The sequence below is a fragment of the Pagrus pagrus genome (genome assembly GCF_965226575.1).
Source record: "Pagrus pagrus genome assembly, chromosome: 12".
Lineage (NCBI taxonomy): Eukaryota > Metazoa > Chordata > Actinopteri > Spariformes > Sparidae > Pagrus > Pagrus pagrus.
Window position 1 is genome coordinate 28,710,561 of NC_140196.1, and position 15,981 is coordinate 28,726,541.

Here is a 15,981-nt window from a genome sequence, read left to right on the forward strand (position 1 = left end):
CCGGGAGCTTGTGAGTATCCCCACACCTGCCTGGCGCCTCTCACCCTGGGCAACTCCGGAAAAGGAGAGAGTCCAGCCCCTATCAAGGAGTTTGGTTCCAGAACTGGTGCTGTGCGTGGAGGTGAGCCCAACTATATCTAGTTGGTACCGCTTTTACCTCCTGCACCAGCTCCGGTTCCTTCTCCACCAGAGAGGTGACATTCCACGCACCAAGAGCTAGTCTGTGAATCTGGGGGTCAGGACGCCCAGGTCCCCCCCTTCGCCTGAAGAATGTGAGTTGTGCTTATAATCTATTAAATACTATATTAATAAGAAGGCTATTAAAACTGTTCATGACTATTTTATTTAATGTCGTATAACTCCTCTGTTAATTATTAATTTATTTCTGTTATGTTTCTGTAAAATGTCTTCACTGTATCTATTTCTATAATTTCCTTTTTGTTGTCTTTATTTTTATTTTTCTATTTTTTATTTATCATGTGTTTGTGATCCCCCTGGCATTCTGTTTACATGTTTGTACCTGGTGCTAAATAAAGCAGAAAAGAATCTGCTCTCGGTCACTACCACTATTGCTCACTTCCGTTGTGATGTTGTGGCTTTTGCATTTGTGTTGTGACTTTTGCATTTGTGTTTTGACTTTTGCATTTGTGTTGAGGCTTTTACATTTGGTTCAACCCTTCTGAACCACTGTACCTGTCAGATATGTTTTGTCAAGAGTTGAATTGAACTTAAAGGATAACTACCGTTTTTTACAACCTGGACCTTATTTCTAGCATAAAATACGATCATTTACTCACCCAGATAACTTTGGTGTCATTTGGCATCGTTCGGACGAAATTAGATCCAGTGGAGTGCCGCGTATATTCATATAATGCGAGTGATCCGGGCACCGAAGCGCAGCCTCTATGAGCATTATCTGCCACGAAACTAGTTCATTTCACCAATATTTTGTTACGATACGCTAGTGCTATTCCCCTCTGAGTCCGGGCTTGTCTGTTATCAACATCATAAACTTACAGGTTAGCCAAATGTATTTGGAAGAGAATACAAATATGAACATTAAACCTATTACTGTCTGTTGTAAACATCCATCACAGTTTACCATGGATGTATCGGGAGAGCTGGATACAGTGCTGGTTACGTGGCCCCATTCATAAAATTTACAGGATTTACATGTGCCTGTATATCAGTTGTGTATATATCAAGTGTATTGCAGAAAGTCAGTCCTCATTGGAAACAAAAAGGTGAGTGATAGGAAAGAAAGTGGCAGCTAACATAGATGACATAGATGAGGTCACTATCGCCCACAGATTTTGTTTCTTGATGAAGAGATTATAACTTGTAACTTGCAATAAAATATTTTTTTTTTATTTAGTGAGTAGCTCCAACAAAATTGCAAGAAACCATTTAAATCTGGTACTGTAAATGTGGTTTGAGGTCTGACTTTTTGTGTAAACTACAGGAGTAGGTGTTAAAAGAGGTAGGCCAAGGTTTGTATTGAGTTCTTCTTGTACTCAGTCAATACAAATGCTAAATAATGAGTCAAATCCTTTGGTCGTCTTTTTCACATCTCCAGCTGCAACAGTGGTAGCTAAATTGGAAAAGCCAGCTGTTCAGGCCATGAGGAATGGAACATAGCCTTTTCTTTGGCAGATCCTCGATATTATATTGACCCCTGTGATGTTTCCAATTAGTCGCTAGTTTGCTTTAAAAAGGAAAGTCTCTCTCGGGAGTCTGAGTGGTTTCTTTCAGTCTCCAGGCAGCAAATTCTCTCCATATAGTAACTATTGTTGACCACTGTTTTTTTTTTTTCAAACGTCGTCCCTTTTTTTCTTTTCAGGTGCCAAGCTGAATCACCCTGCAAAATGAGAGAATGGCCTGGGCAGGCCATTCATACAAGTGGCTACACACTGTGGTACACCCACAGTGTGCACAACTTGAACAGCTTATCTCGCTCACATCATAATGTCCTGGCAGCTGTAAAAGGCTACATTCTTACCACAAAGGCACATTGTTAAAAATGTCTTAAAGCACCTAACTGCGTAGTTGCACTGCACAAAGCTTGAAACATGAATGTAAGAATCTAAATGTGAATGTGACATAACGTAAATAAAACCACAAACATACACATACAGCTAAGCTAATATGGCTGGAACAAGGTGACACTCTATTATACTTTATTACTTACACTAACTTACACTTAGACAATTAAAAGAAATTACACAAGTAATTGTGTAAGTTTCTGCACAAGTGGACATTATGGATACATTCATTCCAATAAGCTTATAAAAGATGAGTAATGACTCCTTGTGTCATTGGAAAAATAAAGCTATAAATTAGCTACAGCCATACTAGATTCTCTGTGAGGCTGTGCTGAGACACGTGGTGCTTACTTTAAGCTAAATGCTAACATGCAAACATTAACAATGCAAACTTGCTGTTAATATTGTTTGTTACCATGTTGACCATCTTAGATTAAGTTTAAAGTACAGCTGAGGCTGTTTTGCAAGTATTTACCAAGCAGCAACCTCCAGAGCAGAGGAGTGAAGCCAATGCGAAAGAACCAAAAACTGCAGTTCCACTAATGGCCACTGAGGGCTAGCTCAAAAAGGGAGTTAATTCCCATAAGAGCCCATGTTAAAAGGCACAATTTCACAGCAGAAATAAACATGTTTACAGCCCGGTACAAAAAACAGTTTTCGTCTCTACACCTATTTTATACCTTCATGAAAACTGTAGAAGGTTGAATTGTTATATAATTCACTCATTTAAATGATAGTAAGGCTCAAAACTATGCATAGTTAGAGGTGTGGCTGCTTTGAGTGACAGGAAGCCACAAGTCTGTCTCACGACTTCATCTCATTTTTGGTGTTGATGAGGATTTGTAATGAAAATATTGTACAAATATGTCTTTCTTTGCAATTTAATGGACCAAAAGACCAGAGTGGAGGGACAGAGGCTGGTGTTTTGGATTAATGAACATCTCATCTATCAAGCGATAACCGGCAGGTAGCTGCTGAAGTCAGAAAGCTCCAGGAAATGTACTTAATGACTGTACAGACAGGAGATGGGAAAATAAATATGTATGAGTGCTAAATTTGATCAGACTGGACACTAGTGATGTGTCGTTCGTGAACGATTCGTTCAATATGAACTAATCTTTTTTATGACTCGGGAGTAATGAGTCGTCTCAGTGAGTGATTTGTTCATTTTCATGCAGTACCTTCCCTCGCCACATGGCAGCTGCATAAGCTCAGTCAGGAGGACAGGAAACCGAAATGATTAGTTCACGACTCACTCAACTGTGCGTCCGTCCTCATGTCCTCGTTCATTTGTCACGTGACAGCCAGGCTGCTCAGGCTGTGTGACGGGCAGTAAGCACAACCGTTCGTTCATAGGCCTACGGATCGTTCATACGGATCGTTCATACCGATCGTTCATACAGATCGGTCTCTCGTTCATTTGTCACGTGACAGGCAGCTCACGCTGAACGGTTCGTTCTCGTTCGTTCTCGTTCATCCGGATCGTTCATTTGTCACGTGACAGGCAGCTCAGGCTGTGTGACGAGCAGTATGTTCGTTCTCAGATCGGTCTCTCGTTCATTTGTCATGTGACAGCTACCTAGTCACTGTCGTGCTGTTAAACAACAATGGCAGGGAGGATACAGGATACAGTCACTTTATTGTGGTGTGTATTTTCTTTCCTAGGTTTTCATATGGTTTTAATTGCTTGTGGCATTTTGTTTATTATGCTTTGTCAGCTGAAGCAAACCCTGTTGTGTTAAGTGTTTGAGAACCGTGGCCTTTTTTACAATGCCCACAAGAGGGCTACAGCGCCACCCGCTGTAAAAATGAACGAAATGACTCAAAAAAAGATTTGTTCAATTCACTGTTCGAGAGTAAAAGATCTGAGTCAGTAAAAAGAGTCGAACTTCCCAAGACTACCGGACACAGACACACAACCTCGGAGCCAGTTGCTGCTCGCTATCTTGCGACTAACAAATTTTGGCTGTTTGCGTCTAATAAACAAATCAAAATTCAAAGAGTAACGTGAGGCGAAATTTGCTAGTCTTCATGTGAGAACACAGATAGCTTGTTGCTAGCTAGTTGTATCATTTAAATGAATGAGTTACATAAAAAAAATCTGTACAGTTGTTATTAGGACAAATTAGGCACAGATGATGTCTCTTAAAACTTCCTGATCCTCCGTGATGGGGCCATAATCAGCCTGTGACAGGCCCGTGCTTGGACCTGGAAGAGTCCATGGCTGGAATGAGATCCCTGCAATGAGAAATTACATTTTTATAACAACAGAAATTCCTCACGCAGTGGCGGGTGATTAAAGAGATGCAATCAGTTTATAGTGTGTTCATCAACATCCTCTGCGTATCTTGGGAGGTGACAGAAGCCAAACACATCATTAGCATTACAGTGTATCTATTTGTTGATTAAGGTTCTCAGTCATCCAGGTCATGGTAAATCTAAGTGCTGTAGTGATGGGAGGTGCAGCTCTTTTCAAAGATTCGGCTCCCTTAGAAGAGCTGGCTCTTACGGCTCCCAAATGGCTCTTCATTTAGTATCACTCAAAGACTTCTATTTTAGCCTAATTTAGCAATTATGAATGGTGTGTGTGTTGGTAAGCAAGTTTTCATTCAGTGTTTTCATAAAAGCCTTATTTTTATGCATTTTTTTCGTTACAAAAAAAAATACACAATTACTATTGGTTAACATTTTAATCAAACCTTTAAATGAACAACTGAACACAGAACCACAGCAACCACATCAAACAAATAAAGGCCAAAGTCTTAAAGGAACTTGGGGCAGGATTTGCGAAAAGTAAACATGCATTTTAAGTTTTTTAGTGCTAATGGGTGATGAAGCGTTCAAAACCAAAAAGAATGAGCCCACCCAAGTATCTCTCCATTGCCTTAAACAGGCTGTGTGCTGCATAATGTACTGCAATTCGGGCCCGAATTTCCCGCGCAGTCCTGCGGATGTGACGTCAGATGACGCTGAATGCACGTCCTTGAATACGGGAAGAAGACAAGCGCGGTGGACCCAAACTAGTGTTTGGGTAGTGATGGATTCTGCTACGGCCAGCAAACGACCCACCACCACACAAGTCCACTAAAAAGTCATACTAAGATGAAAACTAAGGTTTTATCAGCGGCACGCCGTGAGTCAAAACGAAATTATAACCAAAGCCGGGCTGGCACCCGAATACACATCGGATATGAGTTCAACTAATGGAGGCATCTTCAACTGGATTTGGGACTGAAAACAGATGCTGACATGGCTCATTTCCTAGTAACCAGGTAAGAAACATTACAGGTCATGTTTAGAGCTTGATTTGAAAATCATATGAGATCACAGAGGACTCGGAGTGACCTAACGTGCAAAGTAGCATTAGCTCCAACATGTAACTTAGTCCACCGCTGTGTAACACTGAATAGTTACAGACTTTATATATATAAACCCTTTATATATGGGACCGAAAGCTGCAGCCTGTTATCCGGGAGGTGATGTTAGCAGCTGGATGTAGCCACAGGCTTACGGTTTGTTTGTGTCTGTGTGGTAATAGTAACATTAGCCGCTTACACACAGCAATCCCATATCAGAGACGATATTTCTGTCCCCCAATATGCCGTCTTTACTTTCGCCTGTGCCTTTCAGACCGTAACGGTAAATCGCTGCGCTTGTGTGTTGCTATACACAGCGAGCCGGCTTCCCGGCTGCTTCATGTGTGTAGGAGATAAGGCATCAGCTGCACTGCTGTGAAGTCATATTTCTTGATCCTGCCCCATGTCCCTTTAACATTATGACACTTTAGATAAAAGTCTTTAGCACAGCTTGGCATTCAGAAATACCAGATGCCTCAGCTTGGATGGGCTGATGCGATTTCTCCTCTCCGTGATTATTTGTCCTGTTTTTGAGCAGACTCTCTGAGGGGACCAATGTTGTGATGATGCAGAGTCTTCCTACCATTACCTTAACCAGGCGTGGGTAGACTGAAGCCTTGGCCTCCTACCAGTTCAGTGGGTCTTTTTCAGCTCTTTGGATGAGGGCCTCCTCTAAATAGGACCTCACCTCCAGTACAACATCAGCTGTAGGATTTCTCCTTGCAGCGTCTGTTGCTCTTTCGTCCAAGAGCCTCAACACAGCAGAAGCTTATGGTTCCTGTGAACCCACCCCTGCTCTAACTTCTTCCTCTTGGCCCTCTGATGGAGGAGCTGACAGGCTGCTGGGGTTGCATCTTGCTGCTGCTGCAGTTCTTCTCTGAAGTGCCTCATCCACAGCTCTGTTGTCGCTAAATGCTAACTTTTTAAACCGCGGGTCCGGTTCAGTGGTTTCGGAAAGCACAGTGTTATACTCCATTCTCAGAAATTATCTGTCCATGGACGAACAAAGAGCGATAGTCAGCTCCTTTACTTCATCCACTGTTACACTCCGTTGGTGGTGGGCTGTTACCCGCTGCAGACTCTTGCAGAGAGGAAGCATTTTGGAGGCTGTGACATAGCTGAAAAAGAGAAAACAGCAAATGTGAAAATTTACGGGTGGGCGGTTCTTAGATGTCTTTGCAGGTTTGTTGTTGACCTTGCTCTGAAGGATATTTTCCTTTTACAATTTCCGCACTCAACTTTGCAGTCTCCAATATCATTGAAATGCAGCCAGATGCTGCTTCTTTTCGTTTTTTGCGAATTTCTTTACTTTTTCCCAACACGCTTCTATTTAAATCCGGCTCCCCCGTCTCTCTGTCGCTCTGTGTGTACCTGGCCTGTACCACTATACTTGCTACCTTTGGAGCGTCTGCCCCCCTTTCCTTTTTTCAAATAATGGTATGATCCTAGTCTGTCCTCGCATGTGATTGGTCGCATGGTGTGCCCATCAAAATAAAGTCCTGCCCCTGCCTACATGGATTTTCAGCAGAGCAGGAGCGGCTGAAGATTCGGTTCTCCCCGACGGGAGTTGACTCTTCTTGTTCGCTACAAAGAATCAGCTCTTGAAGACGTTTCACCTCTCATCCAAGAGGCTTCTTCAGTTCTAACTAACTGGAGGGGAGTTGGCAGGCTTTTTAACTCTGTGTGGGTGTGTTTTCACAGAGTCGTTTAGGAAACGTGTGAGCTCTGAGTTTCAGAGTCGTTAGGGCCACTTGTGGGTCGTTGACCCAACCAGCCTTCATGTGGGTTGCTAAGACTAGGTGAGCCCAGGTATGAATGGTTGTTAAGCTGTCTGGGGAGGGAACTCAGTACTGCATTGTAGGTGGGTGATAAGTAATGTCTTAGGCCACCTCCTCTGTTCAAAGACAGCCATTCCAGTTTGACATAGATGGATTCTTTTACTCCTCTTTCAAACCATCTGTCTTCTCTGGCCAAGATGTTTACATTGTTGTCGTCAAAGGAATGATTTGTCTCCTTCAGATGTAAGTGGACAGCAGAGTCTTGACCTGAGGAGTTGGCTCTCCTGTGTTGTGCCATTCGTTTATGGAGAGGTTGTTTTGTCTCTCTAATGTACAAATCTGTGCAGTCCTGGCTGCATTGAACAGCATAAACTACATTACACTGTTCATGCCTGGATGTTTTGTCCTTAGGATGGACAAGTTTCTGCCTCAGTGTGTTTAGTGTGTTTGTAGGTTTAAAGTGAACCGGGATAAGATGTTTATTAAAGATCCCCCTGAGTTTCTCAGATGTTCACCAGTATTATAGTTGAGTTCAGTTGAGTTTTTCTTACTCTAGACATTTTTATATGTCAAAGGTGGAACTAATTCAAGCACTAATTATAGCTGCAAACACATATGCACATGCATTCAGGTGTTCATGCATTCACACACAACTTTACAAACACTTGACCTCCATGTCACAGTTCAGCCTCACAGAAAGGTGCAGTTGCTAGTATAGGGTGGACAAAGTTTTGTAGACTAATGAACAAAAATGATTGATGGCTTAAAGCTCTGGGGCCTCATGTATCAATGTTGCTTACGCACAAAAAAGTGGCGTACGTCATTTTCCACGCCAACGTTCAGATGTATCAAAAGTGAAATGACCGTGGAAATGTGCGGTGCCCCACGCCAGCTTCATGGCTGGCGTACGCACGTTTACAGCTATTGTTCCTTTGGCGACACTCTGAGGTGATGCTGGGAAACTGTTAATTATGTGAAAACAATTTGTCCTCAGAGTAATGTGCACATCAGAGACACGGACAATTAACACACACGTGTTTGCAATCATATGGATCATAAATCATAAATCATAATAACATGTGCAAAGTGATGAAAAAATGCCATTAACAACGGCAGCCTTGGCCTTGTTAGAAGATATCGCAAATGGTAATATCAGACGTGAGAGGGTGTTTAGAGAACGGGAAGATCTGTTGGCAAATGACGACAACTGGCTCATGAGTCGTTTTAGGTTGCCGAGGCCAGTGTTACTGGAGCTGTGCGCAGAGCTGCGGCCGGCTCTAGAACGACACACAGCCAGGAGCCAGGGGTTGTCCGTGCCCACACAGGTGCTGACCACTCTGGGGTTCCTGGCAACAGGAGCCTTCCAGAGGGAGCTGGCCGACCGGTCAGGAGTGTGCCAGTCCACTCTGAGCCGAGCCATGCCAGCTGTGTGGGACGGGATCATAAGAATGTCATCCTGGTACATCAAATTCCCATACAATGCTGGCCGACATTAAAGCGCAATTTGCATCAAGAGCCGGTTTCCCTAATGTAATCGGAGCTATTGACTGCACACATAAAAGCGCCATCACAGGATGAATTTGTTTTCGTCAACAGGAAACATTTTCATTCAATTAATGTTCAAATAATATGTGATGCGCAAATGCAGCTCACCAACATCGTGGCAAGGTGGCCTGGTTCAACATGACTCGTTCATTCTTACCAATAGCATGGTTGGTAACAGGCTGGAGGCTGGCATGGTGCGCAATGGGTGGCTTCTCGGTGAGCAAATCCGTTCAATTGCGCCCCGAATGTAAACCAGCACAATGCCCATTTGGGCACGTGCATTCAAATATGTGCATTTGTTTTTCCCCGGTGAAAATAGAGCGGTAGAGCTATCTGAGAAGCCCTTTATTGTCTCCTTGTGTTCAGGATTTGTGTCATTAAACGCGTGCGTAAAGTTGGAGATGTCAAACTGCAGTAGCCACGGCCACGTCATTAATATAAGTGTGATCCGTCTCGTCAATCCTTGTAATGAAGTTGTTTTGTCCTTCTGTTTGTTTCCCACTAACGGTGGCACTTATATATATTATTCCTTTTGAAAAAAGTAATAGTGATTCAATCAAGTGGTGCATGAACGAAGGAAACTAAATCTATTTCACATGTTATTGGGCAGAAATCCTCCGCTTCACCTCCACCTTCACGTCGGACCATTTTTTATTTTTAATTTCAGTGAGTGTGCGCTGCTCCGACCCCACAGCGTTCACTGCCTCACACACGTTTCATTCACGTTTCTTTTTTTTTCTTTTGGTGTTTATCCCTGGCGAGAGGCTACCAAATAATACAGATCTTCGCGTCTCGACTTTATTTAATAGCGTTTTGAGCTCAGACTCGGTGAAGTTGCGCTTCTTCCCTTTACTCATGGTGTAAATCTGATGGTGCAGCGAGGGGAATCCCCGGTGCAGGCCCTATTTAAATCAATTTGCATATTTAAATGAGGGCGTGGACAGGGAGGAGTTTAGCACGTCTACATGTGCGCTCAATTCCACGTTGATTGGGATGGACAAAGGGAAAGTGCTTGGATCGATGCGTACGCACACTTTGATACATCTGATTTTTTTTGTGCGTACGACAGTTTCTGGATTCTAGCGTACGCCATGTTTCAGTAGGAAATCCACGCAAGTCTTAGTACATGAGGCCCCTGGTCTACGATCTGAGAAAGGTTTGAAAAAAGCACCCCCCCCCACACACACCCCTCCCCTCTGTGCTCCTTAACCCCTCCCCTCTGAGCCTCCTGCGACACCCCCCCCCCCCCCCCCCCAACAAGCAACAAGAGCAACAAGCCAACCGGCAGAAACCAAATACAGCCCAGCTTTGAATGCGGAGTAACGATGTCGGATTCACAGGTAAAGTTATTACAATGCACGTTGAAACTCACGTAAATCTTGTAAGTCATTACAATGTCCACTGCTAAGCTCCACAGCCAAGCTAGCGTAACGTCATTAGCATGCTACAGCTACATTACCTTACAGCTACGTAATAAGTTACTATTTATCAACAGCTAAGTTAGCCACTTCTAAAAGTGATTGAGGGCCAAGAGACTAACAGATGCTGCCGTCAGCTTTAATCACAACGATCGCTTCCACATTGTGGCTGAAAAATAAACCTTCATGAGCCTCGGACCAGCTGTGTCCCAGCTGCTGTCTGAGTAGCACCAGACCGCGACACAAACGTGCCCGTAAACCGTAATCTCTTGTTTATGACAGATAAGACACACAAATACACACATCGTCATGCCTATATGATAATCCATCATATTGATTTAGCAAAGGCTTCTTTGAAAACAAACGGACAAGACCTGGAGGAGGGTTAGCAAAACAGTTGAGTAGTGACCGGGGGAGAGGTTGTTATGGAGAAATAAATCCGGACAAATAAAATAAAAATCAGGAAATAAATCCGAAACCTCTCCGCTTCGCGTTGGGGTTTCATTCATCCATTCATTCATCTTACTTGATGCTTCATTTAGCTGCCACGAGCAAATAAATAGGCTGATTTGGTGTAAACATGATAGCAATGTTAGCTTGTTGTTAGCTTACAATGCTAGCATAGAGGCTAACGTCTCCGTCGAACAAGTAAACAAGCATTGACAATACTGCAGACAGAAATTGTCTCGACACTGTCTAATAACACAGAAACAAACTAACGGCAGCTTTCACAGTCATAAGCCAGCATCGGCATGAAAGTTATCTGTGTCACAACATCCACACATCCACATGACCCACTTTGTTCCCCTGTCCAAGCTCCCTATGGTCAAAGAGACTCCTGAGCTGGTCCTGCTGCAAGTCTTGTGGTTCCATGGTCTCCCCACTGATGTGGTCTCTGATCAGGGACCTCAGTTTAAGTCAGTGTTCTGGAGGGAGTTCTGCACACTTCCCAGCAGCTCCTGTGGGCAGAATATGCCCACAACACCCTGTCCAGCTCTGCCACTGGACTGTCCCTGTTCCATTGCTCATATGGGTTCCAGCCTCCACTCTTCTCTACCCTAGAGAAGGAGGTTTCCTGCCCAGCCTTCATCCACCGCTGCTACCGGACCTGAGCCCAAGCCAGAACAGCTCATCCCGCTCAGCCAATCGGTACTCCAAGTCTGCCAACCACCACCACAAGAAAGCCCTCACCTCACCAGCCATCTTCTTTTGAGGTGGGGGCACTCATCCCCTGATTCTGAGGAAGACGAGGCTGAGATGGACATTTCTGATGAGTATTATCGACCTGCCTAGTCCTATCAGGTACCATTGCCTGTGGTTGTACTGAACTGCATGTGTGTTTGGGCAAGTTCCACTGCTCACTCACCTGCTTCCCAGTCCAATTTGGCCTGCCATATCAGCTGGTCCGCAAGTGACTTTGTAGCAGTCCAATTGTTTGAGACTTGCTATTTTTCTTTGTTTTAAGATGATTTTCCAAAATCCCTCATGACTAATTGCAGGGGATTCAGATCACCTGTGCACAGATGGGGAGACTCCTGACTGAGGAGTGGAAGCAGCTTGGGGCATTTACCTCCCAGCCAATCATGGTGTGATGAAACCCTTTTTGTAAAGGCTTAAGAGAGGTGGGAAACGGCACACTGGTGGCTCTCACCCTCAGCCTGAATCTGTCCCTGACGCATTGAGAACCTCACTCCCCTTAGATTGCCAGCCAGAAACTCTGGTCTGTTTATGCCCTGTTGGGTTTTCTTGGCTGCCCACATCTTTCTAGTGAGGAAACTGTGTTTATTCGGGAACCCCTTGAAACCCAAACCCCTATACACCTTCAGTTTTAAATTTTATTTCCCTGGGGCTTGTAGGAGCACCTTTGTTTGTTATACCCGGAGGAGGCATTTGTTTGTTGTACCCGGAAGAGGCATTTGTTTGTCATAACCGAAAGAGGCATTTGTTTATTATACCCAGAAGAGGCATTTCTTTATTGATTTATTGTCCAAGTAGCAGACATTGGGGCATTTCCCCTAGATTAACATGTTTTTTGTTTATATTTTTATGTAGGTTGGGCTGGCCTGTAAGCAATTTACTGCTAGTACCGCCACAACTTAGTGAAGAGACTTTTCTGTATTATTGCCTATCTTGCCCTGCTCCTGCTGAGTTTTTTCATTAAACATCATTATCAACAATTCCTGGTATTCTGTGTGCTGCAGCTGGGTCCTAAAACAGCCCGTTACATATAAGAAGAGCCTTAACTGCCTCAAGTTCCCAATTGGTTCACACAATTGGCTATTTTGGGTCACATTGTGCGGGGTAAAATGGGATTTGGGTGGATGCACAGAACCTCTGCTGGTTTACCATGACTTAGGCAGGTTTTCAAATACATTCAAAAGTAGTATATTAAAAATATATTAATAAATTGTATTCATTATGCAAACGCATCCAGTCACTCATCTCGACCAACCACCCGGGACTCAGAAACGCACACAAGCTGTAGGATTTTGCAAATCTGTATTATTACTATAACAGAAACTTCTGTGCTTGCAACACTACAACATCATTATTTGTTTGTTTTTTGATATCAGAATCAGAATCAGAATTCCTTTATTTGTCCTGCAAATGGGGAAATTTCTTAGTCACAGCAGCCAAAGGACAGTGTCACACTAAAATAGAAATACAAAGTAAAAATAAACAATATAATAAGAAGATAAGAAATAGAATTAACTCATATACACATAGTATTTACAATATGAACTTAGTATTTACAATATGAACAGTGTTATATCCTGGCATTGCATACATAATCCGATAACGACAACAAGATAATGATAACAACAATAATGACAATACTAATAATAATATTAATAACATTGATATTAATATATAATCAGTGATATCATTAAACTACTTTGTTATTTTGATTCTATGCATGAATGTATGTTTGTACGTATTTATGCCTTCAGTGGGTGTGTATGGACAATTTTATTTTTTTAAATTTTTTTACATTTCATGATTTAACACAACATAATGCAACACTAAGCCATAGGGAAAATCAATCAATCTACACAAGAAACAAAACAGAACAATGCAGACAATACAAACACAACAATGACAGTACATGCGTCGAGGGTCACAGATTAATCAAACTTCAAAGGTGCACATTTATTTCTCGGTGAGTATTAAATCAAGGTTTTATTCTTCTCAAGGAAGGAGAAAAGGAAAATACGGAGCATAATGGGTCTGTGTATGTTCTGGTCATTCGATTTTCCTTTCAGAAATGGTTATTAAAAAAAAAAACGAGTGGTTATTTGATTTTCGTTTTAAAATACAAAAATTAAAATTGAAATACAAGGCGTTTTTCTTTGTCATGGTCAAAAAGGGATGAGCGAAATTTAAAAAAATGATTCGATTTTCATTTTCTACTTCATATAACAAAAAATAAAATCACTAGAAAACAAAAACGGAAAAAAGGCCTGTTTTTTCATATTCTGAGACCGGATGTTGTCATTTACAAGGCAAGAGCGCCAGCGCCAAATGTAAAATTGCCAGTGTGCCAGTGTTGCCAGGCTAAAATGGCTTTGGAATCCTACACTGATGTGATTTTGGACATGGCGAAACAAGGCCCGTCATCCACAGAAATCTCTGTGCGCATATCACAGGAAAGTGGGGGCACAAGAGGATTTTCTGCAAGAAATGTGAGGAGATTTTGCGCTGAAAATGGCTCAAGCTTGCTGGGACTCCCCGACGCACATTTGCAGTTAGAGGTGGCAAAAGCTATAACCGAGGTATGAACCTGCTATCTCCCCTTTTGCTATTTGTGTGTGTTTGTGTTTGTGTTTGTGTGTGTGTGAGAGAGAGAGAGAGAGAGAGAGAGAGAGAGAGAGAGAGAGAGAGAGTGAGTTAGTGAAAAAGAGAGTACATGCATAGATGTCTGTAGCTGTGTCCAAATTCAGGGGCTGCATCCTTCGAAGTGCGCATTTGAAGGCCAATTATGTCACAACGCTGCGCGAAGGCTGTCCAAATTCGAAGGCTTCTTCAAATACAGCCCACAAATGCAGCCTGCTTCTCCCGCTTTTTGGAGGACGGACCGCTACTATCCTTCGCAGCCTCCCATATCCCAAGATCCTTTGCGCGCTGCTGCTCAGTCCCGAAAAAGAAGAGGGAAAATTTGAACAATGGCGACATCAAGTGGCGCAGATATGACATATAAATGTAAGTATTGGGTTTATACTCGGTTTTTACTCATTTGAACATCCAGAACATCCAGCCAGATATGTTAAACTTCAGGGGACTTGGAAAACCTCCAAATTTTAACTTTCAGTTAAAATACGTGACGCTGGTAATGCATTAGCATACAGCATAAATTAGCATTATGCCGTTTGAAGTAAAGCCTTAAAAGCCTTCACTTTCAAAATGTTCAGCCGTTCAGAGGTTGACTCATATCTTATTGTGACGAGACTTCATGTACATAAATGGACCAAGATGAATAAATTTAGATTAGGCTGTGATCCCTGCTTTATTTCCAAACTGTAAAACTGTAAAGTCTAGTTAAACGTTTGGATTGAATAAAGAGCTAAGTTTAGGATTATCATCATCATCATCATTATAATAATAATTATTATATTTTTGCTATATCAGAACCCTTTTGTCTGTTGACATTACATAACACGTGTTTTACATTTCATTTTGTTTTAGGGAGCAAGGAGCAAACAGAGACGTTTATAAGGGTCAGAGGCCAAAACGACCACTTATTTACAGGGGCCAAACACTCCGCCGCTGTTGGATGGAGGTAAGGCAATAATAAATAGCCCATTTGTCAGTGTCCTGATGTCACTTTTTTGTAAATCTTTGCATCCCTGTATTAATGTGATCCTGTGTTTACCTTTTATTTTGCTTCTCTCTGTGTTTAGAACAATTCTAGAAAAAATAGGCCTGCAGGGGAAGGTCGAGCCCCTGCAGGCAAAAAAGAAATGGGACAACCTCAAAAAAATATATAAGGTAGGTGCAGGTGTGAATGATGATGTGGAAACTACATTTTATTTGTTTTACCCATACAATTTAATAAATACTTTGCTGAAAATTGCTGACATGATTGATTTCCACTGCCTTAGGATTGCAAATATCCAGCAAGTGGAGAGGGGGTCAGCGGGAAGCCAACCGCTGCCACTTGGCCCTGGTTTGTCCTTATGGACGAAATTTTGGGACAGAGGCCATCCATTGCCCCCCCGTATTGATTTCGTCGATGCCTGAGGACACACCAGGGCCGAGTGCAGCGGTTGTCCAAGAGGAGAACGAGGAGGAGCAGCGTCAGCCACGGCAAGGCAAGAGGAGGAGGGAGGATGACCTGCTGGACCTAATAAGGGAGGATATGAGGCTGCAGAGGAGAGGAGGGAGCAAGAGAGCAGACAAAGAATGGACAGGTTGTTCTCCCTCCTGGAGCGGATGGTGGAGCGCTAATTTTCTTTTCTTTTGTTGTTCATTTATTTTGTTCAGGCTGTTAGTTAGTTTTAATTAGTTGTTTATAATTAGTTAATTTTTTGTTAATTGTTAATTAGTTAATTGTTCACCGCAATCATTGTTATTTATTTCATTAATTAATTAAATATTGTCACCCATGTTGTCTATTCCATTTAGTATTCACAAGGTTTTTCAAACATCAAACCTTTCTTATTTCACTTTCTGTTCCATATTGCACCTTCAACATGCTAAATATAGTTGTTATTCACTAATGGGTCAATGTTTACACAAATTAATGTACACAATGTACATGTTGTCCTGCTGCTCATCCTCTGGGGGCATGATGTCCCCTCCCCCCAGGCAGATGTTGTGCAGGACGGCACAAGCTGTTATGACC